Source organism: Heterodontus francisci, unplaced genomic scaffold (assembly GCF_036365525.1).
Source record: "Heterodontus francisci isolate sHetFra1 unplaced genomic scaffold, sHetFra1.hap1 HAP1_SCAFFOLD_286, whole genome shotgun sequence".
In the NCBI taxonomy this organism is placed as follows: Eukaryota; Metazoa; Chordata; class Chondrichthyes; order Heterodontiformes; family Heterodontidae; genus Heterodontus; species Heterodontus francisci.
This window is the reverse complement of record NW_027141006.1, coordinates 376,134-401,687: the sequence shown is the minus strand read 5'-3', so window position 1 is coordinate 401,687 and position 25,554 is coordinate 376,134. Positions and strand designations below refer to the sequence as shown.

The following is a 25,554-nucleotide window of genomic DNA, read 5'->3' as shown; positions in this document are numbered from 1 at the left end:
CCTCCGCTCCACCACCAGATGGTGATGTTGGCCACAATAAAACCAGGGCAAATGGTCACAGTGAGGAGACGGTCAGTAACAGAAAATAAAACAATAACAGGGAAAACCTTTACACAACAATAGGGTACATCTTTACACAACAGATACATATTTACACACCAGGAAATACCTTTAGACAACAGGGAGAATACAATCATGTTTCTCCATCTCAGTCTCGTTGTCTCTCTCTCTCTGTCCCTCAGTTTTGCTTCCTCACAGTCTATTGGTTTTCTGTGTGTTTTTCTCTGTCCTGTTGTCGATGGTGTTACTCAGCGTCTTTGTAACATTGTGTAGCCAGGTTGAGCCTCCCAACACCTGTGTTGCTGTAATAAAAACAGAAAATGCTGGAAATGCTCAGCAGGTCTGGCAGCATCTGTGGAGAAAGAAACAGTTAACAGTTCAGGTCTGTTTCCTTAGCTCACATTAACTTTGTTCTCTCTCCACAGATGCTGCCAGACCTGCTGACTATTTCAAGCATTTTCTGTTTACGTTTCAGATTTCCAGCATCTGCAGTATTTTGCTTTTGTACGTGTGTTGCTATGTCTGGGACTGTTTGAGTGCAATGCTATTGCTTTATAAACAGCGTTGAAACAAACATTTATCTCGCTAACACACAACACTAATACACAGCTGGATATAAACAGCAGCCTGCAGCAGAGGGCACAGTGGAAGTTTATAAACACAAATAATTCACCAACACTATATTTACTGCTATCCACATTCACACCACGCTTCATTTTAACACGTTTTACTCTTTATTTACATCAACTTCTTGCTTCCAATAAACACTTCAATTTGGAACACAGCTTCCAAATCACCTTGATTCACAAACCCGAACACAAGCTGCAAATGCTGCAAACACACACCAGCCCAGACTTTCACCTTTCTGTCAACACATTCCTGCATCACTGCCTCTCCACCAACAGTTGTCGCTAGAATCATACAATCAGAATGGCGACAGAACAGAAGGAGGTCATTCGGCCTGTCGAACCCGTGCTGGCTCTATGTTGGAGCAACTCACCTCGTCTCACTCCCCAGTCAGTTCAATTTTGGTGGTGGGAAAACTTCTCGAAAGAATAATTCGGGACAAAATTAATAGTCCCATGGACAAATGTGGGTTAATTCAAGAAAGCCAGCATGGATTTCTTCAGGGAAAATCATGTTTAACTGTCCTGCTGCAGTTTTTTGATGAGGTAACAGAGAGGGTTGATGAGGGAAATGCTGTTGATGTGGTGTACATGGACTTTCAAACGGTCTGGCAGCATCTGAATGGTCACTGACCTGAAACATTAACTCTGTTTCTCTCTCCACAGATGCTGCCAGACCTGCTAAGTATTTCCAGCACTTTTTGTTTATATTTTAGATTTCTAGCATCTGCAGTATTTTGCTTTTATTGACTTTCAAAAGGAGTTTGATACAATGCAACACAACAGACTTGTGAACAAAGTTATAACTCATGGAATAAAAGGCGCAGTAGTAACATGGATATGGAATTGGCTGAGTGACAGGAAACACAGACTCTTGATCAATGGATGTTCTTCGGGCTAGAGGAAGGTTTGTAGTGGAGTTCCCCAGGAGTCAGTGTTGGGACCCTTGCCTTTCCTGATATATATTAATGACCTAGACCTTGGTGTACAGGGCAGAATTTCAAAGTTTATGGATGATACGAAAATTGGAAGCATTGTGAATGTGTAGTAACAATTCTGTGATTCTGTGATTCCAATATTCAAGTCATTTATTATATATGGTGGTCCTGACACTGACACTTGTGGACATCACTGTCCACAATCTTCCATTCTGAAAAACAACTAAATACCACAACTCGCTTTTCTTGATATTTCATACATTTTTTAATCTAAGCAGATACTGACCCTCCTATTCCAGGAGCCTCAGTTTTGTTACCCAGCCTTTTATGTGGTAGTTTGTCAAACGCTTTCTTAAAATCCATGTAGACAACATCCATTGCTTTCCCTTCATCAACCATTCTGTTACTTCATCAAAAAAGTCAGTTATTTATTAATAGATGCAGTACTGAAACAGGCCCTTCGGCCCATCAAGTCTGTGCCGACCAACAACCACCCATTTATGCTAATCCGACATTAATCCCATATTCCCCATCACAGCCCCACCATTCTTCTCCCACCTACCTGCACTGGGGGCAATTCACAATGGCCAATTTACCGATCAATCTGCAAGTCTTTGGCTGTGCGAAGAAACCCACGCAGTCACAGGGAGAACACAAACTGCGCACAGGGACTGAACACGGGTCGCTGGAGCTGTGAGGCTGCGGTGCTAAACACTGATCGCCCAAAATGACCGTGGCAGGACTCGAACCTACAATCTTCTGATAACCTCGTTAAATACACCGAAGTCAGACGCCTTACCCATTAGGCCACACGGCCAGTAGTGAAGGTTTGAAAAGGTGCTGAACCTCTCAGTTTTCGGTCTACCCAAACCAAGTTCAAGGCCTGAATAATGAACCAATTGCCTCATTAGTTCTGTGAATAATACAATGATTTAATAGACAAAGTTTTGAAACATTCCTGCCCATAAATCTTGATAACAGAGAGTGTGTGGATCTTTTGACTCAGAATGTTTAATGGATACAGTCCTCAGATCCTACAAGGAACCCCTGAACATCCACAGTAAAGATAGTGTGGATGAGGAAATGGAAGAGCCGGGAGCTGAAACTCAGGGACGGCCGAGCTCTCCTGTCATTGAGCTTGTGTGTCTGCTCTGCTCGCCGCACTTCCGGCTCTACTTTGTTTCCAATGAAAAGATGAAAAGGGCCGTTCGGTTTTCCTCTCACTGACAGCGTGTTTCACTCGGGTTAATATAACCCGGGACTTTTGCTGCTGAAATGAATTCTGCAAGGTCCCAGCAAACACACCGGCTCCCTCCTTTCTCCCCTCTTTCTATCGGATTGTTTTACCAGGGGGGGCTCAATAATAACAAACCCCCTGCAGGGAATGACCGCAAATTGAGCATCAAAATGGGGCAAGTGGGCAGCTTTCTGGGTTCTAGGTTCCCCCTACCCCGTCCCTCCCTCCAGTCCAAGCCCCTCTTCACTTTCTTTGGGACTTTGATGAGGGTGAAATGGGGAAAGTTCCCATTGATGTTTGAATGCTGAATTGCTGCAGAGATCTGCGCACGCGCTGTGTTGCCCCGCCCCCAGTGGGACATCACAATGAGGAGTGGAGCCATTGCGCATCCTTTCCCCAACCCAGTCTGTGAGGCCATTCACTCAATCAGGGGAAGATGCTTTAAATCAGCTGCTAATGGAGACTTCCCGGGCCCGGGGGAAGGGAACAAACAGCATCTGCTTCCAGCAGCCATTGCTTTGGGAGCGTGTCCGCAGATGTGCTCAGAGATTAGCACTGAGTGGTGGGAAGTTGAGGGGGAGTCGGGGAGTGTTTGTAACAGAAACTGTGGAGCAGGAGCTGCTCCTGGAACATGGAGTGAGCCGGGGACACGGGGAAGGGAGAGTTCAATCTCGGACAGTGTCTGTACAGGCTCAGGGAGACACAATGGGAAGAAATCACTATTGAAAATCACTGACAATTTCACCACCCAAAGGAGAGGGAATTTTCCTGCTTTAGTTCCAGTCTCTCACTGTTTGTTGGATTGTGAACAGTGGGGGGAAAATAGCCGCAAAATAACGATGTGGACAGTTAGAGAAAGAGCATTTATTGCAGACACCAGGTGAGAAGTGTGAAAGGCACATTTTAAATAGTGGCTGCTTGTTTTCCGTTGAAATAGAAATGTGACTGTGTAAAGGTCACTGCTCTATCGGACAGTCCCAGTCATTGAGCAGTGCAGGGCTTGTGTTGTTTCTGAATGTCACAAACTTGTTGTAAATCCACTGCAAACACCTGGTAAACAGAAGCTGAATACTGCAGTACTGCAGTGGAGTCAGACACTGACACTGTTTGTGTTCCTGGTTTTCATTTTATGATTGTTCATAATGATTATTATTGGGACGATTACATTGATCGCTTTTGTATCTTCTATCTCACCAGTTCTTTCATTCCTGCAGGAAAATACATGAAGGAACCTGACTGGATGTGGTGATTCTTGGACACAAGGAAAAGTGCAGTGATCTCGTTCCAACACACAGTCGGTACAGGATCACTCCCAAAGCACAGAGATACTGCCAGCTCATCAGTTCCACTGGAACAAACAAAAGAAGTAGTCAGACAGACACTGATCCCAAAGTCAAGAGAGACACATTTTCAATCCAACAGTCAAACAACAGCAGGAGAGACAGAAGTTGTTTCTATTTCACTCCAATTCAGTACAGCTGACAGGTTGATACATCAATCACAGTCCAAAAACAAACTCACTATCAGATCTAAATAAACTCTGTCACCATGGTCACATTTTAAATATAAAATCTGAAATAGAACAGGCAAAATTTACAGAATTCAAAGGTACAGAATGAATGCAAGGAGGCTTCAAGGGGATTTGGACAGGTTAAATGAATGGGCAGAACATGGCAGATGGAATATAATGTGAATAAGTGTGAAGTTCTCCACTTTGGTCGAATAAACAGAAAGACAGAGTATTTCGTAAATGGTGAGAGGTTGAGAAGTGTCGATGTCCAAAGGCACCTGGGTGTCCTTGTTCATGAGACACGAAAAGCTAGTATGCAAGTGCAGCAAGCAATTAGGAAGGCAAATGGCATGTTGGCTTCATTGAAAGCGTATTTGAGTACATGAGTAAAGATGTATGAAGTCTAGATGAGACCGCACCTGGAGTATTCTGTCCAATTTTGGTTTCCTTATCTAAGGAAGGATAGACTTGTCACAGAGGGAGTGCAACAGAGATTCACCGGTCTCATCCCCTCGGATGGTGGGATTGTCTTATGATGAGAGACTGCAGAAACTGGGCCTAAATTCTCTAGAGTTTTGAAGAATGAGAGGTGATCTCATTGAAACAGACAAAGTTCTTACAGGGTGTCACAGGGTAGATATGGAAAGGATGTTTCCTCTGTCTAGTGAGTCCAGAACAAGGGGACACAGTCTCAGAATAAGGGCAGACTGAGATGAGCAGGAATTTCTTTACTCAGAGGGTGAGAAATCTGTGGAATTCTTCATCCCAGAGGGCATTGAACATATTCAAGACAGAAATCGATAGATTTCTAAATACTAACAAGATCAAGGGACATGGAGATGGCAGGGAAAAATGGCGTAGAGGCAGATGATCAGTCACGATCTGTTTGAATGTTGGAGCAGGCTTGGTGGGCTGAATGGCCTAATGCCCCTATTTCCTATGATCCTATGAATCCCAATAATGTACATCAGAACGTTAGACCAAGTTATGCATTACATACCAGTTCAAAAATCCCACAGAGATTAAGACTGAAAGATACAGTATCAAGCCATTACTACAAAATGAAGGACTTGGAGCATGCAGACCAGCCCATGTATAAGATTGAAAGTTATATTTTCATTCACAATCATTTTCACAGAGCTTAATATTGCATACCAATCCACAACTTGCACAGGATTACCAAATAAAACCTACAACTGTAAAATACAGTTAATCCATATTTTAAATTAAACACAAGACAAACAAATATTGATACATTAAGAGAGCGGGAAACAGTGAGAGCAGAGTGGAGCATAAAGAGCCCAGGAGAGAGAGGGAGCAAGAGTTCACTCGGAGAGCAGGGAACAGCGAGAGCAGGCGTCAAAAAAGGCAAAGGAATACACAATTAATGGGAGAACACTGAACGGTGTAGAGGAAGTGAGGGACGTTGGAGTGAATGTCCATAGATCCCTGAAGTAGCAGTACAGGTCAATAAGCTGGTTCAGCAGGTAAATGGAATCCTTTCCTTTATTAACTGAGGTATAGAGTATTAGGGTGACCTGGTATCCATGGCAATAAGTCACTGACAGCTAACATTCAGGTGCAGCAAGCAATTAGGAAGGCTAATAGTATGTTAGCCTTTATCACAAGAGGATTTGAGTACAGGAGTAGTGAATTTTTGCTTCAATTGTATAGAACCTTGGTTAGACTGCACTTGGAGTACTGTGTGCAGTTTTGGTCCCCTTGCCTTAGGAAGGATATTATTGCCATAGATAGAGAGCAAAGAAGGTTCATCAGACTTGTTCCTGGGATGGTGGGACTGTCCTATGAAGAGAGATTGGGGAAACTGGGGCTGTATTCTCTGGAGCTTTGAAGAATGAGAGGTGATCTCATTGAAACCTACAAAATATTTAAAGGACAGTCAGGGTAGATGCAGCTAAGATGTTTCCCCTGCTTGGGGAGTCGAGAACCAGGGGACGCAATTTCAAAATAAGGGGCAAGCCACTTAGGACAGAGATGAGGAGAAATGTTGTTACTCCGAGGGTTGTGAATCTTTGGAATTCTGCACCCCAGAGGGCTGTGGAAGCTCAGTCATTGAGTATGTTTCAAGCAGAGATTGACAGATTTCTAAATACAAATGACATAAGGGAATATGAGGAAAGCGTGGGGAAAAGGGCATTGAAGTGGATGATCAGCCATGATCATGTTGAATGGTGGGGCAGGCTCGATGTGCTGAATGGCCGACTCCTGCTCCTATGTTCCTATGTTCCCAACTCCACATTATCGATGAGACACAGCCTCAGGCCGACTTGTCGGGTGTTGCAAACAGATAACACTGCTTCTGATCTTCACCAGAACAGAGAGTCAGATGTAAAATTGATCATCAAACAGACTGTGAGAGAATACAACAGAATAAAACACATGGAGAGACACTGTGGAATAACAAATAGATTTGATTGGAATGTTGAATTATGATTGGAATGGATAAAACAGCAGATTAAATTGGGACAGAAAAGAGAAACTGATGGGAAGAAGGAAGAAAGGAAAGGATGGATCTGTTCACTTTTTTCAGTTTTTTCACTGGTCCATAAAAGCTGGATTTAAAAAGATGCAAAAAACAGAGAATTTCACCAAAAAGGGAGATTAAATGCTGCCGAAACCTTGGATCGAAGGATGCCCCAACAGATCACCTGTTTAACTGTCTCCTCACTGGGGGATTTCAATCATTGAGCAATATTATTCTCTCCTTTTCTTTTGTTAAATGAAACCACTACTGTCACTTGGAGTTAATATCACTGTGTTCCAACTCCTGAATAATAAAATTGTGAGTTTCGTGATATTTTCTGGATACATTTCCTGCTGAAAGAACTAAGAACTCTTTTCTAATTTACACAATACTATATACACACTCATCAAGCCTCCGAAACTCGCATCCTTGGTGCTGCTCTCTCCTCCCAAACCTCATCTCATGTGACTGTTACATCATCACTCTGATTGTGGGAGGGGTTAATCCCACTTCTCTTCAGCATTAACCCTTTACATCCTCATACTGCACTGTCTGTCCAAAAAAATCGGTGGAGGGAACTTGAATTATCAAAACAGCAACAGCTGCCAGTTGAAAATCAACTCCACCCATCAGAGAGAGACTGTCAGAGAACTTCCTGCATCCAGTCCTGACCCTGTCACATGAAGCAGCTGCTCACCCAGACCCCACTCTCATCAACACTGAACATTTTTACTGAGACCCTTCAAATACTGTTTATAAAAGTCAGGAAAGATCAAAGTTCACACAGTTGTATTAAATACAACAAAGTTTAATATCTTCTCACCGTTTCTCGGTTACCACATGAGACTTCGGTTTTCTTATTGGTTCCTTTGATTTTTCTTGTTCCTGACTGACAGATATTCCAAACCTCAGATAAACCCTCCCACTTGCGTCATGTCCCAGTCTCGGTTAAAAGCAACACATAATGACACAAACACTCTCCTTCAGTGAGATTAATATCAAGCTGTTTTCCAGGTTGAATTGAACTGTGAACAAATTGATGTCAAAGAAGTTACCTTTGATGTATCAGCACTGAAATTCTGTACAAGGAGGAACAGCCATTCCATTCTCATATCCTTCACAAAGGCTGTTTTTTTATGCGATTGAAATTCATCAAGTATTTTGAATTAAAGTTCACAAGACACAGATGTCAATGTTGATAATGAAACTTTTCAAGCATGTTGCTACTGTGAAATAAGGCTCTGCTGGGAATTGAACCCAGGATCTCTTGTTTACTAGACAGGTGTTTTAACTAACTAAGCTACAAAGCCAGATCACGAATGTGTGTGCAATTGAAATCAGAGGAAGGCCTTGTAGATAGTGGGCAGGCTTTGGCGAGTCAAGAGCTGAGTTCGTCACGGCAGTGTTCCCAGCCTCTGACTCGCTCTTGTAGTTGTAGCTGTAGTTGTAATTGTAATCGGCAACCGTCCGTCTCGGAAGACGATGGGCTGCACCCGGGGTGTACGTCACTTCTGTGTGAAACATCGTTTGTTGTGGCTGGAGAGGACGACTCGTGAGTGACGATCCCTTCCTCAGCTGGTACAGATGAATATCATTGGCCCGAGGTCGACGGATAATTTTTCCTTCCTCTGAGCTCTCTTTCCCACCATCTGGTCATTTCTTTTGTCCTCTGCTTTTCCCATGGTCTTCCTGAATGCCTTTCTCCAGGAATTCCAGTCAGCAGGAAGGACTTCCCATGCATCGACTCCAATCCCAGTCAGCTTGAGATCTCGCTTTGCAGATGTCCTTGTATCACAGACGTGGGTGACCTGTTGGTCTCGTGCTGATAGCAAGCTCACCAAAGAGCATGTCTTTGGCAAAGCGACCGTCATCCATTCAGCACACATGACCCAGTCAACAGAGTCACTGCTGACTCAAGAGGGCAAACATGCTGCAGATCCCTGCACGCTGGTGTACTTCTGCATTCGGCACTCTGTCCTGCCAGGAGATGCCCAATATCCATCTGAGACAGCGGAGGTGGAAGCTGTTCAGCTGCTTTTCTTGGCTTGCATAAGTTGTTGATGCTTCTCCACTAGAAAGGAGGGTGCTGAGAACACAAGCCTGGTACACGCGGAGTTTTGTATTTTCGATCAGTTTGCTGTCGGTTCACACTCGTCTTCTCAACTTTGACATGACAGCTGCAGCATTGACAATCCTGGTGCTGATTTCAGTATCAAGGGACAGATTGCTGGTGATTGTTGATCCAAGGTATGTGAAGCTGTTGACAACCTCCAAAGGGAGGCTGTCGATGTTGATGGAAGGTGGAGTCTCTACGTCCTGGCCCATAACTTTGATCTTCCTGATGCTGATCGTCAGTCCAAACTCCTTGCAGGCCAGGGAGAACCGATATACAAGCTGCTGTTAATGAACTTCATTATGGGATGTCAGCACAGCTTCATCAGCAAAGAGCAACTCACAGACCAAGAACTGACTCATTTTGGTCTTGGTGCGCAGTCTTGCCAAGATGAACAGCTTGTCATCAGCTCTGGTATGCAGGTGGACACCCCCATCTGAGTCACTGAAAGTTTAAAATAGCAGCATGGAGAAGAATATGCCAATTGTAAAGGATGTGAGCTGTGAGGAGGTTACAAGGAGGCTTCCAGGGGACTTGGACAGGATAAGTGAATGAAATGACAGATGGAATATAATGTGAATAAGTGTGAAGTTATCCATTTTGGTAGAATAAACAGAAAGACAGAATATTTCTTAAATGGTGAGAGGTTGGGAAGTGTTGATGTCCAAAGGGACCTGGGTGTCCTTGTTCATGAGACACTAAAAGCTCGCATGCAGGTGCAGCAATCAATTAGGAAGGCAAATGGTATGTTGGCCTTAACACGAGGGGTCATGAGTACAGGAATAAAGATGTCTTGCTGCAATTGTATAGAGCCTTGGTGAGATCCTGCTGGAGTATTGTGCACAGTTTTGGTTTCCTTATCTAAGGAAGGATATACTTGCCACAGAGGGAGTGCAACGGAGGGTCACCAGACTAATCCCTGGGATGGTGGGATTGTCTTCTGAGGAAACGGGGCTTGTATTCCTTAAAGTTTCATTTAAAAGGCCATTTAAAACTGAGATAGGGTGGAATTTCTTCACTCAGAGGGTGGTGAATCTTTGGAATTCTCTACCTCAGGGGTTTGTGAAAGTTCAATCACTGAGCATGTTCAGGACAGAAATTGATAGAAATCTTGACACTCATGACATCAAGGGATATGGGGAGAGCGCGGGAAAGTGGTGTTGAGGGAGATGATCAACAAGGATGAAATTGAATGACAGATCAGGCTCGACAGGGTAAACTGCCTCCTCCTACGTTCCGAAGAGAGTTTGCACCAGGACACAGCCCTGTTTTACCCCACTGCTGATCGTGAAAGTGTCTGATGTTGCTCCATTGTAACTGACGGAACTGTGCATGTTCTCGTGGAAAGAAGAGATGACGCCCAAGAGTTCAGGAGGGCAGCCTAGTTTCCACAGCAGTTTGAAGAGTCCGTCTCTGCAAACAAGATCGAAGGCCTTGGTGATGTCTATAAAGACAATGTAGAGTGGTCTGTACTGTTCACAGTACTTCTCCTGTAACTGCCGAAGTGAGAAAATCATGTCGACTGTCGATCTACCAGCTCTGAAGCTGCACTGAGACTCAGGATAGATGTGATGTCAGGGTCTGCAATCTGGTCAGAGCAATGCGAGCAAAGACCTTCCCCACAATACTTAGCAAGCAGATGCCTCGCTAATTGCTGCAGTCACTGCGATTGCCTTTATTGTTGCACAAGGTGACAATGTTTGCATCACGCATGTTGAGAGGCGCAGATCTCCCCTTCCAACAGAGACACAGAAGTTCATGGGGATGCTGCAGCAGAGCTGCTTTTCCACTTTTGATGATTCCAGGTGGAATATCATCATTTCCCAGGGCTTTACCACTGGCAAGACGGTCAATGGCGTTGTTGAGCTCCATGGTGGTGTCGCTGTCCAGCTCCTCCATGACAGGGAAGTCTGGAATGGTGCTGAGAGCTACTTCAATGACAATGTTCTCCGTTATGTAGAGTTCAAGGTAATGCTCCACTCACCTTTCCATCTGCTTGTTAGGTTCAGTGATGATCACCCCTGTCTTTGTCTTCAAAGGTGTTGATTTAGTTACTGCTGCTCCCATTGCTTTCATAATTTTTTTTTTATTCATTCATGTGATGTGATCATCACTGGCTAAGCCAGCATTTATTGCACATCCCTCATTTCCCATGAGAAGGTGGTGGTGAGCTGCCTTCTTGAACCGCTGCAGTCTGTGTGAGGTAGGTACACCCACAGTGCTGTTAGGAAGGGAGTTCCAGGATTTTGACCCAGCAACAGTGAAGGAAAGGCCAAGTCACGATAGTGTGTGGCTTGGAGGGGAACTTGCAGGTGGTGGTGTTCCCATGAATTTGCTGCCCTTGTCCTTCTAGTTGGTAGAGGTTGCGGGTATGGAAGGTGCTGTCTAAGGAAACTTGGTGTGTTGAATTCCTTCATATGTCCCTCTAGCATCCCCCAGATTCAGTGGCAGTTTGTATGCTGTTGCAGAGTTTTAACCAGTATTGATTGGTGCAGTGCTGAGCAGTCTGCAGAGACTTGTTTCTGGCAGCTCTGAGAGCGTCTAGAGTTTGTTTGCTGGTGACTTGTTTGTAGTTCATGAGGACTCTCTTCTTAGTTGCAGTAACTGACTCCATTTTAGTCCAATAAGCCTCAAACCAGTGAGCATTCCTCCCATCTCTTTTCCTATACACAGCGAGTGCAGAGTTATAGATGGTGGCATGCAGATGATTCCACTTTGATACCACACTGAGGCCTTGGGCGTTTTCTGAAAGAGCCTGATCGAGGATGTTGAGGAACTCCTGGGTCCTTTCTGGATCAGTGGTTCGGCAAGTGTTGATCCGAGAACGACCTTTCTTCTTGGATGGGTGAAGCTTTCTTGGCTGAAGCCTGACCTTGCTACACACCAGGGAGTGGTCAGTGTCTCAATCAGCGCTATGATAGCTGCGTGTGATGAGGACACTGCTGAGGGTGGTACGTCTGGTGATGATAAGGTCTAGCTGGTGCCAGTGGCATGATCTCGGATGTCTCCAGGACACCTTGTGGCACAGCTTGACCTGGAAATAGCTGTTCGTCACACAGAGTCCATGGTGACAGCATAGCTCCAGAAACCTCCGTCCATTTTCGTTCATCTTGCTAATCCCCTGGTGCCCTATGCTCGTTGGCCAAGCTGTAGTCAGTACCCAAGCTTGCGTCGAAATCCCCGAGAAGATACAGTCCCTCAGTGCTGGGAATTCTACTGATGGCAGTGTCAAGTGTCTCATAGAATTGAACCTTGACATCTGGGGTGGAGGTGAGTGTCGGCACATAGATGCACATGAGATTAACTGGGCCCGCGCTTGTTGACAAGTGAAGAGTAAGAAGTCTCTCTGAGCCTACTGTGGGTGGTTCACTCATCACAAGTAGCATGTTATTTACTGTGAAACCCACTCCATGCTCACGAGTTGCCTCTTGGGCTTTCCCCTGCCAGAAGAAGGTGTAGTGTTTCTCTTTGAGGGATCCACTTTGAATGAGTCTAGTTTCTTGCAGCACAGCAATGTCCACATTGAGCCTTGTGAGTTCCTTGTCAATCACAGCTGTCTTGTGTGTGCCATCAACCTGCAGAAGGTTGTCGGTAAGGCCAGGACACATGGTCCTTACATTCCAGCTTGTGATGCGAAGCACTGGTGTCTTCTTTGTTGAGTTTGTCTTGCCTGGTGCATAGATTATCAATCCGCCAGTTGAGAGATATCTCTCGAAGCCGCAAGCACCCATTGAAGCAAGTAGGTCGTGGCAGGACAGCACCTAACTGACGGGGGGCTGCACAGCTTGGAGTAGGTGGTAGTTATCCATTGAGACGCGATGATCTCTCCCACTGTCAAAAGTAGCCCCTGGTGCTCATACTCTACACCAATTGAGTGAGAGCTTATAATCGGTAACTGTTTCTTCCCATGTTTTGCTAATGTTTAACCATGAAGATGGAGTGTCCTCTCCAGGGCACAGGCCTGGGCAAATAGTATGGAGACACTGAGCATCAGGACCCCCTCTCAGCATTGCTAGTATTGTCCAAAGGAAAGGAAAAAAACAGTACTATTTGGTACCAGCTCTGCTGTAGGAGTTGCTGGAAAACTACCTGATAAGTAACAGGTATGGGACTCCACTCCGGATTTACTGTCCAGGTTTACTCCCTAAGCCTTCTTCTCTCTCAAGACACCCACAGGGAAGTGAGACTTTTTGCCCATAGATGGGGCTCTGTTTCTTGGCATCAGGATGGAACCACACGCCAGTGGGCCTGCATGACATGCACAAGGATATCACACACTGCCCCATCCCTGTGACAGCTCAGAGAGATACCCTGATGATAATATACCCCACAGGAAAATCACAAACAGCCCCCTCCCTAGGACAGCTCAGGGTCAGACACTGCACACACTGCAACAACAGTGACATTACTGTATTAGTCGCTCCATTCTGAAAAACAAGGATTCACCCGACTTTATGCTTTCCGTCTCTCAGCCAATCTTGTATCCACGCTGCCACTGCCTCTTTAATCCCATCTGCTCAAATTTTGTTAACAAGTCTATTTTATGGTACTTTTTCAAACACAATTTTGAAGTGCAGACACACACCATCAACCTCACCACCCTGGTCAACTCTCTCTGAAACCTCATCAAAGAAATTAATTCATTAATTAATTCATACACAATCTTCTGTTAACCAATCTGTGCTGGCTGTCATTTATTAGCCCATGTTCTACCAAGTGCCAGTTAATTTTCTCCTGGATAATTGTCTCTAAAAGTTTCCCCACCACTGACATTAGACTAACTGGTCTGTAGTTCCTGGGTTTATCTCTCTTTTTAAACAGGGCTGTTAAATTAGCAATCCTTGCAGACTTATCTTTCAGTTCTGGAAAGTCTATTGTGGACAATCTCTTTGGGCATGACTTTAACCAATTAAAGCAACAGGATACTTGATTAATAAGTCCAGAACTTTTATTGAGAGTAAAATAGTACTTAATAATTGGAAGTAAAATTATCTTGAACAAACTTGGGGAATATAACTTTACAGCTCTAGCAGGTGTGTGGACTGGTCGAGCTTGGTCTCAGAGTGTCACGGTCCTCTTTGTCCAGCCTAGATCCCTCATCAGGTGGAGAACTTGGTCGATGATCTGAGCCTTTACCCCTGAGATCTTCTCGTGTTCCTGCACACTGAAACCTGACAAGATCCCTACTTTTAACCCCTGGATGGCCATCACACCACCATGTAAAATAATAATTGGTCTGAGCTGTTGTTACGTACATTTAATTAATGATGTCTTCCACTAACAGCCAACTGTCCTCAGAATCTCAGACATGAGTACAATGGAGTGGTTTCACACTGTCTCCCAATCTGATCTGAAACAAGTTTCCTATTCATTAAATCGAGACTCTTGAAAATGATGGAAATACTCAGCAGGTCTGGCAGCATCTGTGGAGAGAGAAACAGAGTTAACGTTTCAGATCTGTGATCTTTCATCAGAACTGGGCTGAAATTGTCTGAGGGACTGAGATTGTGGAATCATTTTCAGGGTCAAAAACATTGTACTCTGTAAGGATAGGAAGATGGTGATTATTAAGTATAGTGCAAGAATATAGATGCTTTGACATTATTTGAATCAACATTGATTTAAACTTTGTGCTCACGAAACCTATCTTTTGATCACAATGACATTGATAACAATGGAAAAAGCAACACATGCATTTCACGACCACAGGACTTTGTAAAGCCTTTTAAAGCCAATGAAGTACTTTCCAAGTGTAGTCACTGTCCAGTACAATACAATACCCTACAATAAGGATATTTCACATTCGAGTCACGCAAGTCCCAGGCAATGACCTTCTGAAACAAGAGAGAATCTAACCCTCTCCCCTTGACATTCAACAGCATTACGAGTGCTGAATCCCCCACTATGAACATCCTGGGGGTTACCATTGACCAGAAACTGAACTGCAGTAGTCATATAAATATCATGGCTACAAGAGCAGGTCAGACAGTAGGAATCCTGCGGCGAGTAACTCACCTCCTGACTCCCCAAAGCCTGTCCCCTATCTACAAGGCACAAGTCAGGAGTGTGATGCAATCCTCTCCATTGCCTGGATAGGTGCAGCTCCAACAGCACTCAAGAAGCTCAACGTCATCCAGGACAAAGCAGCCCACTTGATTGGCACCTCATTCACAAAATTCACTCTCTCCATCACCAACGCACAGTGGTAGCAGTGTGTACCATCCACAAGATGCACTGCAGCAAGGCAGCAAGCCTCCTTACACAGCACCTTCCAAACCCGTGACTTCTACTACCTAGAAGGACAAGGGCAGCAGATGCATGGGAACACCATCACCTGCAAGTTCCCCTCTGAGCCACACACCATCCTGGAATTGGAACTATATCACCGTTCCTTCACTGTGGCTGGGTCAAAATCCTGGAACTCCCTTCCTAACAGCACCACATCGACTGCAGTGGTTCAAGAAGGCAGCTCACCACCACCTTCTCGAGGGAATTAGGGATGGGCAATAAGTGCAATAAATAAAAATAAAATCAATAAAAAATGACAATATCCTGTAATCCCCAAAAGTAGAAAATACATATGAAAATGAAAATATAATAAAACACAGTCAGCATGGATTTCACAAAGAAAGACTTGATTAAACTTATCTTTGAAGAATCAACAGCAAGAGTAATACAGCAGATGTAGAAGAGTTTAAGTTAATAAAGCCTCATCCTTTTAAGTGCTTGAACCAACAAATTGTGGGTTAACAAACAAGCACACTAACTGACAGAGCTGGGTGTTGTGCTTTCTAGATTACCCGAAAGCAGGGTGTCAATGAGTTAAATCTTCAGGTTGCTGCAACCAGAATAGCCATTGTCCACGATCAGTTTTACTGTCACAAATAAAGCGTGGAACATTCATTGAGAATCTATAGAAACAGTCTGGTCCTGCACACTGCAAACACATCCATGTCATCACCAACCAGCTCTCCTCCAATAGATGCAGTTATTTGACTTTTCCCCATTAGCTCCATGGAATTAATTTTGAAAGATTTTAAATTCCAAGAAGCTTTGTGAAGAAATCATTCCCTGGCCACAGTGGAGAGAGCATTGAAAATAAAACAGTAGACTATCAGGTAACACAGAGAATGCTCATCAGCTAATCTATAATTGCTTAGTTTTCTTACTTTTGCTCTTATTATTCGGTTTTTCATCCTTTTCAGTTCCTGACTCCGGATATTATTGTGATTAAATGTGAAAAGATACACTGTGTCTCAGCCCCGGTATATTGGCTCTTTCTCTGTGCAGTGCTGTGTGCACTCAGATACTGACAGTGTCTCTCCCTCCCTCAACTTTCCAGCCCTGACGGTGCAGAAAGCGCTGCTCAAAGTTACACATTCTGACTGTTTGCAGTTGATTAGTTAGAGATTATTAACGTATCCTTCTGCAGCGCTGCCTCGGTTAATAACAGCAGATCGAAGTCACATTTCAGATACAGAAACAGATGCATCAATTATTCACTCTTTCCCAGAGTGAGTGAGGCCGGGACAAGCAGCAACATTCCGGCCCCACACTCTGCAATTACCCAGCACCAGCGGAAAGCATTGAATACAGATTCAATCAGTGGGTTAATGTCCATTACAGGGATGCAAGATTCCACGGCCCAGGACAAACATCCCCATACACCGAGAACAAGCTCAGGAAAACCCGGGGGAGTTAATATCCCAATCACTGAGCATTCCAGTAACATTGAACAAGCTCCTGAACTGAGTGAACCTTTCAAAGGACAGAAGTGATGACGAGGTCAAAAAGGTCAGAACAGTTGAGGTGACTGAGCGGTTTCAGCTTCTCTGTTCAGGTTGCAGCTTTCACTGGAGGCATGTGTTTAAATCCCACTTCTGACAACTTGATTTTCAGTTACTTTGCAGAGCTTCCTTGAAGGTTTGAGGTAGAGCAAATACTGAGGAACTGTTTCTAACTGCTGAACGGTCAGTAACCGAAGGTTACAGATTTAAAGTGACTCACAAAACCAGAAGGAACATGAGGAAAAATTCCTTTCTGCAACGTGTGGTTAGGATTTCAGTTATGTGGATAGATTGGAGAAGCTGGGGTTGTTCTCCTTCGAGAGAAGATTTGATAGAGGTGTTCACAATCATGAGGGGTCGTGACAGATCCGATAGAGAGAAACTGTTGGTAGAAGGATTGAGACTCAGGTAAAAGCTGTGGCTCAGTTGGTCACACTCACCTCGAAATCACAAGCTTCTGGGTTCAGATTGCACAGCTGACACTCCAGTGCAGCACTGAGGGTGTTGAAGGTGCTGCCTTTCAGGTGTGATGTTAAACCGAGACCTGGTCTGCATGTTTGGGTGAATGTAAAAGATCCCATGCTGCAATTTCAAACAAGTGAAGATCAATTCTCCCTGGTGTTGTGATCAATATTTGCCCCTCAATCAGATCAGTTGGTCATTATCACATTGCTGTTTGTGGGTATTAGCTGCTGCATTTCTGACATTACAACAGTGATTACACTTCAAAAGTATTTCATTGTTTACAAAGTGCTTTGATATATCCAGTGGTCAGGAAAGGTGCTATATAAATGCAAGTCTTTTCTTTCTTTATCACAACACATTGCAGTGTAAAAAATGGTTCCTCATGTCACCTCTGGTTCTTCTGCCAATCACCTGATATCTGTGTCCTCTGCTTACTGACCCTTTTACCACTGGAAACAGTTTCTCCTTATTTAAACTATTGAAAACCTCCATGATTTTGAACAAATGTGTCAAATCTTTTCTGAATTTTCTCTGCTGCAAGGAGAAGAACCCCAGCTTCTCCAATCTCTCCACATAACTGAAATCCCTCACCCTGCTACCATTGTGGTAAATCTCTTTTTTATTCTTTCCTGGGTTGTGGGCACTGCTGACACAATGTGATTCCTATCAACGGAGCGGCCTGCTGACATCATCAGAGAGCGCCAAGCTGCGCATAGGCACAGCTACATCTTGCCAGGGTTAAGTGGCACATGCACAGGATGATGTCATGGCTCAGCACCAACATCATCGCAAATCAGCGCCTGGTCCATCTTCGCACATGCACGCTAAAGCGTCATCGGGTATCCAGCCTCTCACTCAGCTGAAGGAAGCGGCTGAATGGGAGACTTTGAGGTTGGAGCTCTCCCCACTCGGCCTTGACGCTTCTTCTCCTCAGCTGCTCGCTCTCCACCTCGCTGCTCCCCTGGCCGATTGTTCCCTGTTCGCGTCACCCAGCTCTCCTGCCACTCGCTCCCAGCCCCCCAACCCCCACTCCAGCCATTAGCTCTATGCCGTGCCACTTTCCTCCTCTTGGTCACTCGTTCTTCACTCCTACATCACGCTTTATGAGAAGCATAGATAGTGTAGATAGCCAGACTCTGTTTCCCATGGTCGGGGTGACTAAAACTAGAGAGCATAGATTTAAGCTAAGAGGGAGGAGGTTTAAAAGGGGTCAAAGGGGTAAATTTTTCACAGAAAGAATAGTGGGTATCTGGAATGAGCTGCCTGGTGGAGGCAGGAACAGTAGTCACATTTAAGAGGCATCTGGACAGGTACTTGAATGAGCAAGGCATGGAGGGATATGGAATAAATGCAGGCGGGTCTGATTAGTATAGATAGGCATGATGGTCGGCATGGACGCGGTGGGCCAAAGGGCCTGGTTCTATGCTGTACGACTGTATGACTCTCTGTGACTCCTGTTAATTGTTTAATTATCCACCACCATTCAGGACTGGATGTGGCAGGACTGCAGAGCTTTGATCTGATCTGTTGATTGTGAGATTGCTGAGCTCTGTCTATTGCATGCTGCTTCCGCTATATGACATGCAAGTAATTCTGTGTTGTAGCTTCACCAGGTTGACACCTCATTTTTAGGTCTGCTTGGTGCTGCTCCTGACATGCCCTCCTGCACACTTCATTGAACCACTATTGCTCCCTTGGCTTGATGGTAATGGTAGAGTGAGGGATATGCCAGGCCATGAGGTAACATATTGTGCTTAAATACAATTCTGCTGCTGCTGATGGCCCACAGTGCCTCATGGATGCCCAGTTTTGAGCTGCCAGATCTGTTCATTTCTTCCCTCAGACATAATTGAAAAAAGAAAATTCTGAAGAAATGCATGAACTAAATAAAAAGGAGAGAGAAATAAATACTGACAAAATAGATGGCAGCATTTGGAAGGTAAAAAGATTTCAGATTTATTATTGATGAGTGAGAGGAATTTCTCACACTTTGGGGCTTCTGTAAGTGGATTTACTGTATCAGAGTAGAAGTACTGTTTCAGGCCTTGTTAGCTCAGTTGGTACAGCATGAGACTTTTAATCTCAGGGTCTTGGATTTGAGACCCTTGTTGTGTGCTTGCTCTTCCCTTTTTCAGTCTTCATCGGCAGAGAGTTCAAGGAGTGTTTGAAATTAAACTCAACAACATCACCAGATTTCAACCCCCACCCCTTGCCCCCCTCCCAGTGTCGTTGACAGGACCATCAACCTCTGCCTTCCCCCTTCCCCTCCCTCCCAGAACTGCGACAGTAATCCCCTTGTCCTCACTTTCCACCCCACCTGCCTCCACATCCAAAGGATCATCTTCCACCATTTCCACCACCTCCAGCGTGATGCCACCACCTACCTCATCTTCCCCTCCCCTGTCAGCATTCTGTGAGAATAAGAAATACTGAAATGTTGTTTCTACAGCTTGTGGAAAGTTACCAAGAAGTCATTTGTACGCAACATAATGAAATCACTGAAAAAGAGAACTGATAAGGGTATGTAAGTAGAGAAATTAAGACAGTACATCACTGAAAAAGAGAACTGATAAGGGTATGTAAGTACAGACCTTGGGACAGTACATCACTTAAAAATTGTGCTTAGGCAGATAAAAGAGAAACAGCAAGAGTTAGAACAAAGGATGTAGTGAATAAGAAACTGCCCCACGAAGATAAAGGCTGACAGCTGCAAGTTAAAACACACAATGGAGAGCCAAATAAGGTAAAACAAAAACAAGAGTTAGGGGCTAGAAAGTTAGAGTAGGGGGAGAAGTAAACAGAGGAGGAGACTGTAGCAACCAGAGGATAGGTTAGTGTCATAATACGTTATAACCAATAATGTAAAATAAATGCGTGGACAAATGGATTTGTATTGTATAAACATGAACTGAATATGTTGATCGGTGTGCCTGCTTGTAGGACACCCGATCTTGCAAGAACGTTAAATAAACTTACTTCTTCAGAGTTTGACTTGGTGTAAATTATTATTAAGTGGGCTACGTTTCTCACAATTGGGGGCTCGTCCGGGATCTCTTCATCATTGCCGGGACCGCGGCCGACGACAGACGAGAAGACGCGTCCCGTTAATTTAAAAACGGTCTCGTTTCTCTCGTTGGTAGCGGACCCTAGTAATTGACTGAAAACGATCCTAGGGAAGTCACTCTGAACGAGTATTTAGTGCGGCAGGTACACATGTGAAGTCAGGCAACTCCGTGCACGGACCAAGGTAAGAAAAAGGACTTTTAAGTATTATCTTGGTGACTTACGGTTAACTGTAGGATAAGACCTTCTAAGTACCAAAAGTCCTTGAGGAGTGAATTTTACAGTCCTGCAGTATAAGACCCTTCAGCTAGGAGGTGAGTACTGTATGGTATAAGACCCTTCAGTTAGGAGGTGAATACCGTAAGGTACAAAACCCTTCAGCTAGGAGGTGAATACCGTAGGGTACAAGACACTTCAGTTAGGAGGTGAATACTGTCGGGTATAAGACCCTTCAGTTAGGAGGTGAATACCATAGGGTACAAGACCCTTCAGTTAACCATGGGAAATAAATCGTCTAAAAAGGAAGACGATGGGAGACAAGGAAAGTCTGCCGGCAACATCCCTCCAGAAAGTCCATTGGGACGGATGTTGGGGTATTGGGATTTAGAGTCAAAAACCAAGGAGAAAAAGACCCAAATATGATCTAAGGACAGCAAGAAGGACCACCCCTAAACCCGACGATAACGACGACGATAGAGACAGAGAGTCTCCTAAGACAATGATGCCCTTGAGAGAGGTACCAATAGGAAATAATGAAATTGGATTTGTTAGTGCACCATTAACGTCAGGAGAGGTAAGAGTGTTTAAAAAGGAAATTAAAGTCCTCGTAGAAGACCACTGAAAATTTGGGAAAGAAAAAACCCTCCCGGGGCAGGGGGAAACGAACCAGCTGAACAAAAATACCCTAATCAAGACCCGCAGTGGCAGCACAATAATATCGGCCATAGGGGCCAGATGAAAGACCTTAGAAATCTGATAGTAAAAGGCATTGTTGTAAACAAGTAGTTGAAGCCCCTGCAAAACTTATGCCTTTACAGAGTTACCGCAGGCCCCTCTTATGGCACAAGCAGGCGACGTATTGAGTGCGACCCCTCTGGGTGTTGAAGGCTGTTTCTAGACAAATAGAGACCATTAAAGGCACCTAGGTGGGATCAAGGGATTGATTTCTAAAAATGTTTTGAAGAATCAAAAGGGGGAACTGTGAGAACAGAATTTAGATTTTAGAATTTTTAAGAACAGAATTACATGGGAACATTTAAGATGAAACAATTAATCAGTCATGTATTGCTAACAAGCTAGCTGACTTCATAACTTCAGGGCTGCAGAGGCAACTTGGCCTTGCAGCTGGTACAGCGAGAGAGAGAGAGAGCGAGACATTGTACTTCAACAGCACTCTTCTTATCACCCAGACATGACAATCCTAGGGAAAGGCTAGAATGAAAAACATACCGACCAGGCTAATACACGCCCCCTTGTTAGAGGGTGGCTCAGCCTACCCTGACACAATTAATCAGTCATGTCCTGCTAACAAGCTAGCTTCAGTGCTGTCGGGAGGGACAGCTTATCAGAAATGACTTCATAACTGTTAGAGGGTGGCTCAGCCTACCCTTCTGATTCAGCAGTGGCTGAGTTTTTTATATTTGCTTTTATCTTATACTGTTTAAATGTTATTTGAGTAAATAGATCCATATAATCCTAGTGAATATATATAATCATATATAAGTTGATCAGTAGAGAGAGAAGGTTATCATAGAATGATAAAAGGGGGGAATGTGGAAGTGAGCAGAAAGGCATGGCACTATGCTTAATGGGAAATATAGCCAAGTTAGGAATAGTAGCTTTGCTGAGCTTTGATTTTAAGTGGCAGAAACCACAATGAAATAGCTAAAAGGGATGGCCAGAGTGTGTGCAAGCTGTGGCAGCCACAGCACTTCAGACCAAGGAAGTCATTTTACCTCGAAGCTATAACAAGAAATAGTTAGGGGATTGGGAATCCAATGGGACTGCCATACCCCTTGGCACCCTCCCTCTTCAGGACGGGTGGAAAGAATGAATCAGACCTTAAAGAAACACCTGTCCAAACTGATACTTGAAACAAGGTTACCCTGGACAAAATGTTTACCTATAGCGATACTCAGAATTCGGACAGCCCCTAGAAAAGATGTGGGACTGTCCCCCTATGAAATGCTATTCGGATTACCCTATATGGGAACCAGGGGCAAGATGCCAACCTTAGAAACTAAAGATTTGTTTCTAAAGAACTATATACTGGCGTTGTCTTCCTCATTGTCATTCCTCAGGAAGCAAGGCCTGTTTGCACAGACACCACCTCTCGAATTTGCAGTGCACAAGATCCAACCAGGAGATTGGGTTCTGGTGAAATCGTGGAAAGAGACTAAACTACAACTGAACTGGGAAAGACCATACCAGACTCTCCTAACCACTGAAACAGCCATAAGAACGGCAGAAAGAGGTTGGACCCACTACACAAGAATCAAGGGGCCGGTACAAACCCCGGCCGAGGAAGGAACTTGGACAACCGAATTAACAGAAGAACCATTGAAAATAAAGCTAAAAAGACTTTGAATAACAAACTTTTTTTTAATATAACGGCGCGAGCGCGGAAATACTGTCTGTAATATTGTGTGCCTTCTTTCTTTCTTTTCAAAAGTAGCCAGGAAATAAAATGGGTTGGATGTTTTTGTATTACCCACTTCCAATTAGACAACAAGGTGTTTGGAGTAACAGTTAGAGAAGGGAAAAAGAAAGGTGAATTAAAATGTTGTTTTCAGGTAACAATAGATAAGACTGGTAAACCAGCTAACAAACTAAAAGGGACCTCTCATAACGATCCAAACATAGTAAAAATAATAGAGGTAAAAGACTTGAGAAAGACAATTGCGATAGAAACCGGTTACGGGGACACAAATGCCTGGGTAGAATGGATAAAATATACTGTAAAAAGTTTGAACAAAAACAATTGCTATGCTTGTGCATCTGGTAGACCGATAGCTCAAGTAGTACCTTTCCCGCTGGGGTGGGAGCGTGACCGAAAGGGCATGGAATGCATGTTAGCCCTATATCAGGATAAGACGGCTTGGGGTATTCAAACTTGCATATCCTTGTCAATAATGTTCCCTCCCCTAGAGAAAGAAGATTCAAGGACTCCCCCTTCATTTTTAGCCACCAGTGTGAATCACACATCATGCGTATGTCGACACGGTGTGGAGCGAACCAGCAATATGGGAGAGTTGAAGTCATGCATAGAGACTGAGGACGTAACTGGAAGAGTCAGGGGAGGGAACTACTCATCATTGAATGTTCCCAGAGCGGATTTGTGGTGGTATTGCGGAGGAAAAATCCTGAGACAGACCCTACCCTCCCAGTGGAAGGGGACGTGCGCAATTGTTCAATTGGCAATACCATTCACCTTGGCATTTGAGAAACAAAAGATAATAACGAGGGAAAGGGGTAAAAGGGAAGCGATAGCGAACTCTTTTGACGACCAGGTATACATGGATTTCATAGGGGTCCCAAGAGGGGTACCTGATGAATTCAAGGCCCGAAACCAAATAACCGCCGGTTTCGAGTCTTTGTTTTGGTGGGTCACTATTAACAAAAATGTAGATTGGATAAATTATATTTATTACAACCAACAAAGATTTATAAATTATACTAGAGATGCGGTAAAAGGTATAGCTGAACAATTAGACGCCACTAGTAGAATGGCTTGGGAAAATCGACTGGCTCTAGATATGATCTTAGCAGAAAAAGGAGGTGTGTGTATAATGTTAGGAGGGAAATGTTGCACACTTATCCCAAATAACACAGCACCCGATGGTTCAATCACCCGAGCACTGCAAGGGTTAACAACTTTAGCAGAGGAGATGGCCGAAAATTCAGGAGCAGACACTTCCCTGACGGGGTGGCTTGAATCCTGGTTTGGAAAATGGAAAGGCATGATAATCTCGGTTTTTACCTCCCTGATCATGGTTGTCGGAATACTAATAGCCATCGGATGTTGTATTATTCCTTGTGTAAGAGGGCTGACACAGCGATTGATTGAGACAGCTTTGACGAAGCAGATGTCAATACAAAGAGGCCAGGAAGAGAGTATGTACCTGTTAGGTAATGACAAAGTGGATAGTATCAACGGAAATACAGACATTGAAAAGGCGGCTGAAATAATGCTCAGAGGATTTGAGAGGACATATGAGAACCCTCCGCAGTATGTAGAAAACAACAAGGATTAAGTGAAAGAAAAGGGGAAATTGTGAGAATAAGAAATACTGAAATGTTGTTTCTACAGCTTGTGGAAAGTTACCAAGAAGTCATTTGTACACAACATAATGAAATCACTGAAAAAGAGAACTGATAAGGGTACGTAAGTAGAGACCTTAAGACAGTACATCACTGACAAAGAGAACTGATAAGGGTATGTAAGTGGAGACCTTAATACAGTACATCACTGAAAAAGAGAACTGATAAGGGTATGTAAGTACAGACCTTGGGACAGTACATCACTTAAAAATTGTGCTTAGGCAGATAAAAGAGAAACAGCAAGAGTTAGAACAAAGGATGTGGTGAATAAGAAACTGCCCCACTAAGATAAAGGCTGACAGCTGCAAGTTAAAACACACAATGGAGAGCCAAATAAGGTAAAACAAAAACAAGAGTTAGGGGCTAGAAAGTTAGAGTAGGGGGAGAAGTAAACAGAGGAGGAGACTGGAGCAACCATAGGATAGGTTAGTGTCATAATACGTTATAACCAATAATGTAAAATAAAGGCGTGGACAAATGGATTTGTATTGTATAAACATGAACTGAATATGTTGATCGGTGTGCCTGCTTGTCGGGCACCCGATCTTGCAAGAACGTTAAATAAACTTACTTCTTCAGAGTTTGACTTGGTGTAAATTATTATTAAGTGGGCTACGTTTCTCACAATTCTGAAGGGATAGTTCCCTCCACGACACCTTGGTCCACTCCTCCATTATCCCTGACACCTCGTCCCCTTCCCAAGGCATCTTCTCATGCAATCGCAGGAGATATAATACCTACCCTTTTCCCTCCTCTCTGCTCATTATTTAAAGCCCAAACACTCCTTTCAGGTGAAGCAGCGATTTACTTGTACTTCTTTCAATTTAGTGTACTGTATTCGCTGCTCACATTGCAGTCTCCTCCAAATTGGGGAGACCAAACGCAGATTATGTCGAACACCTCTGCTCAGTCCGAAAGCATGACCCCGAGCTTCTGGTTCCTTGTCGTTT

At 44.0% G+C, this 25,554-nt stretch overlaps 2 non-coding genes across 2 annotated transcripts; both read right to left on the bottom strand.

Moving 5' to 3' along the window:
* Window positions 1-2,352: 2,352 nt before the first annotated feature.
* Window positions 2,353-2,441, bottom strand: trnar-ucg (transfer RNA arginine (anticodon UCG)). The gene is given in 2 exon segments: window positions 2,353-2,388; window positions 2,405-2,441. It is a non-coding gene; the product is annotated as a tRNA-Arg (tRNA).
* Window positions 2,442-8,092: 5,651 nt separating this feature from the next.
* trnat-agu (transfer RNA threonine (anticodon AGU)) lies at window positions 8,093-8,166 on the bottom strand. The gene has a single exon. It is a non-coding gene; the product is annotated as a tRNA-Thr (tRNA).
* Window positions 8,167-25,554: the final 17,388 nt, after the last annotated feature.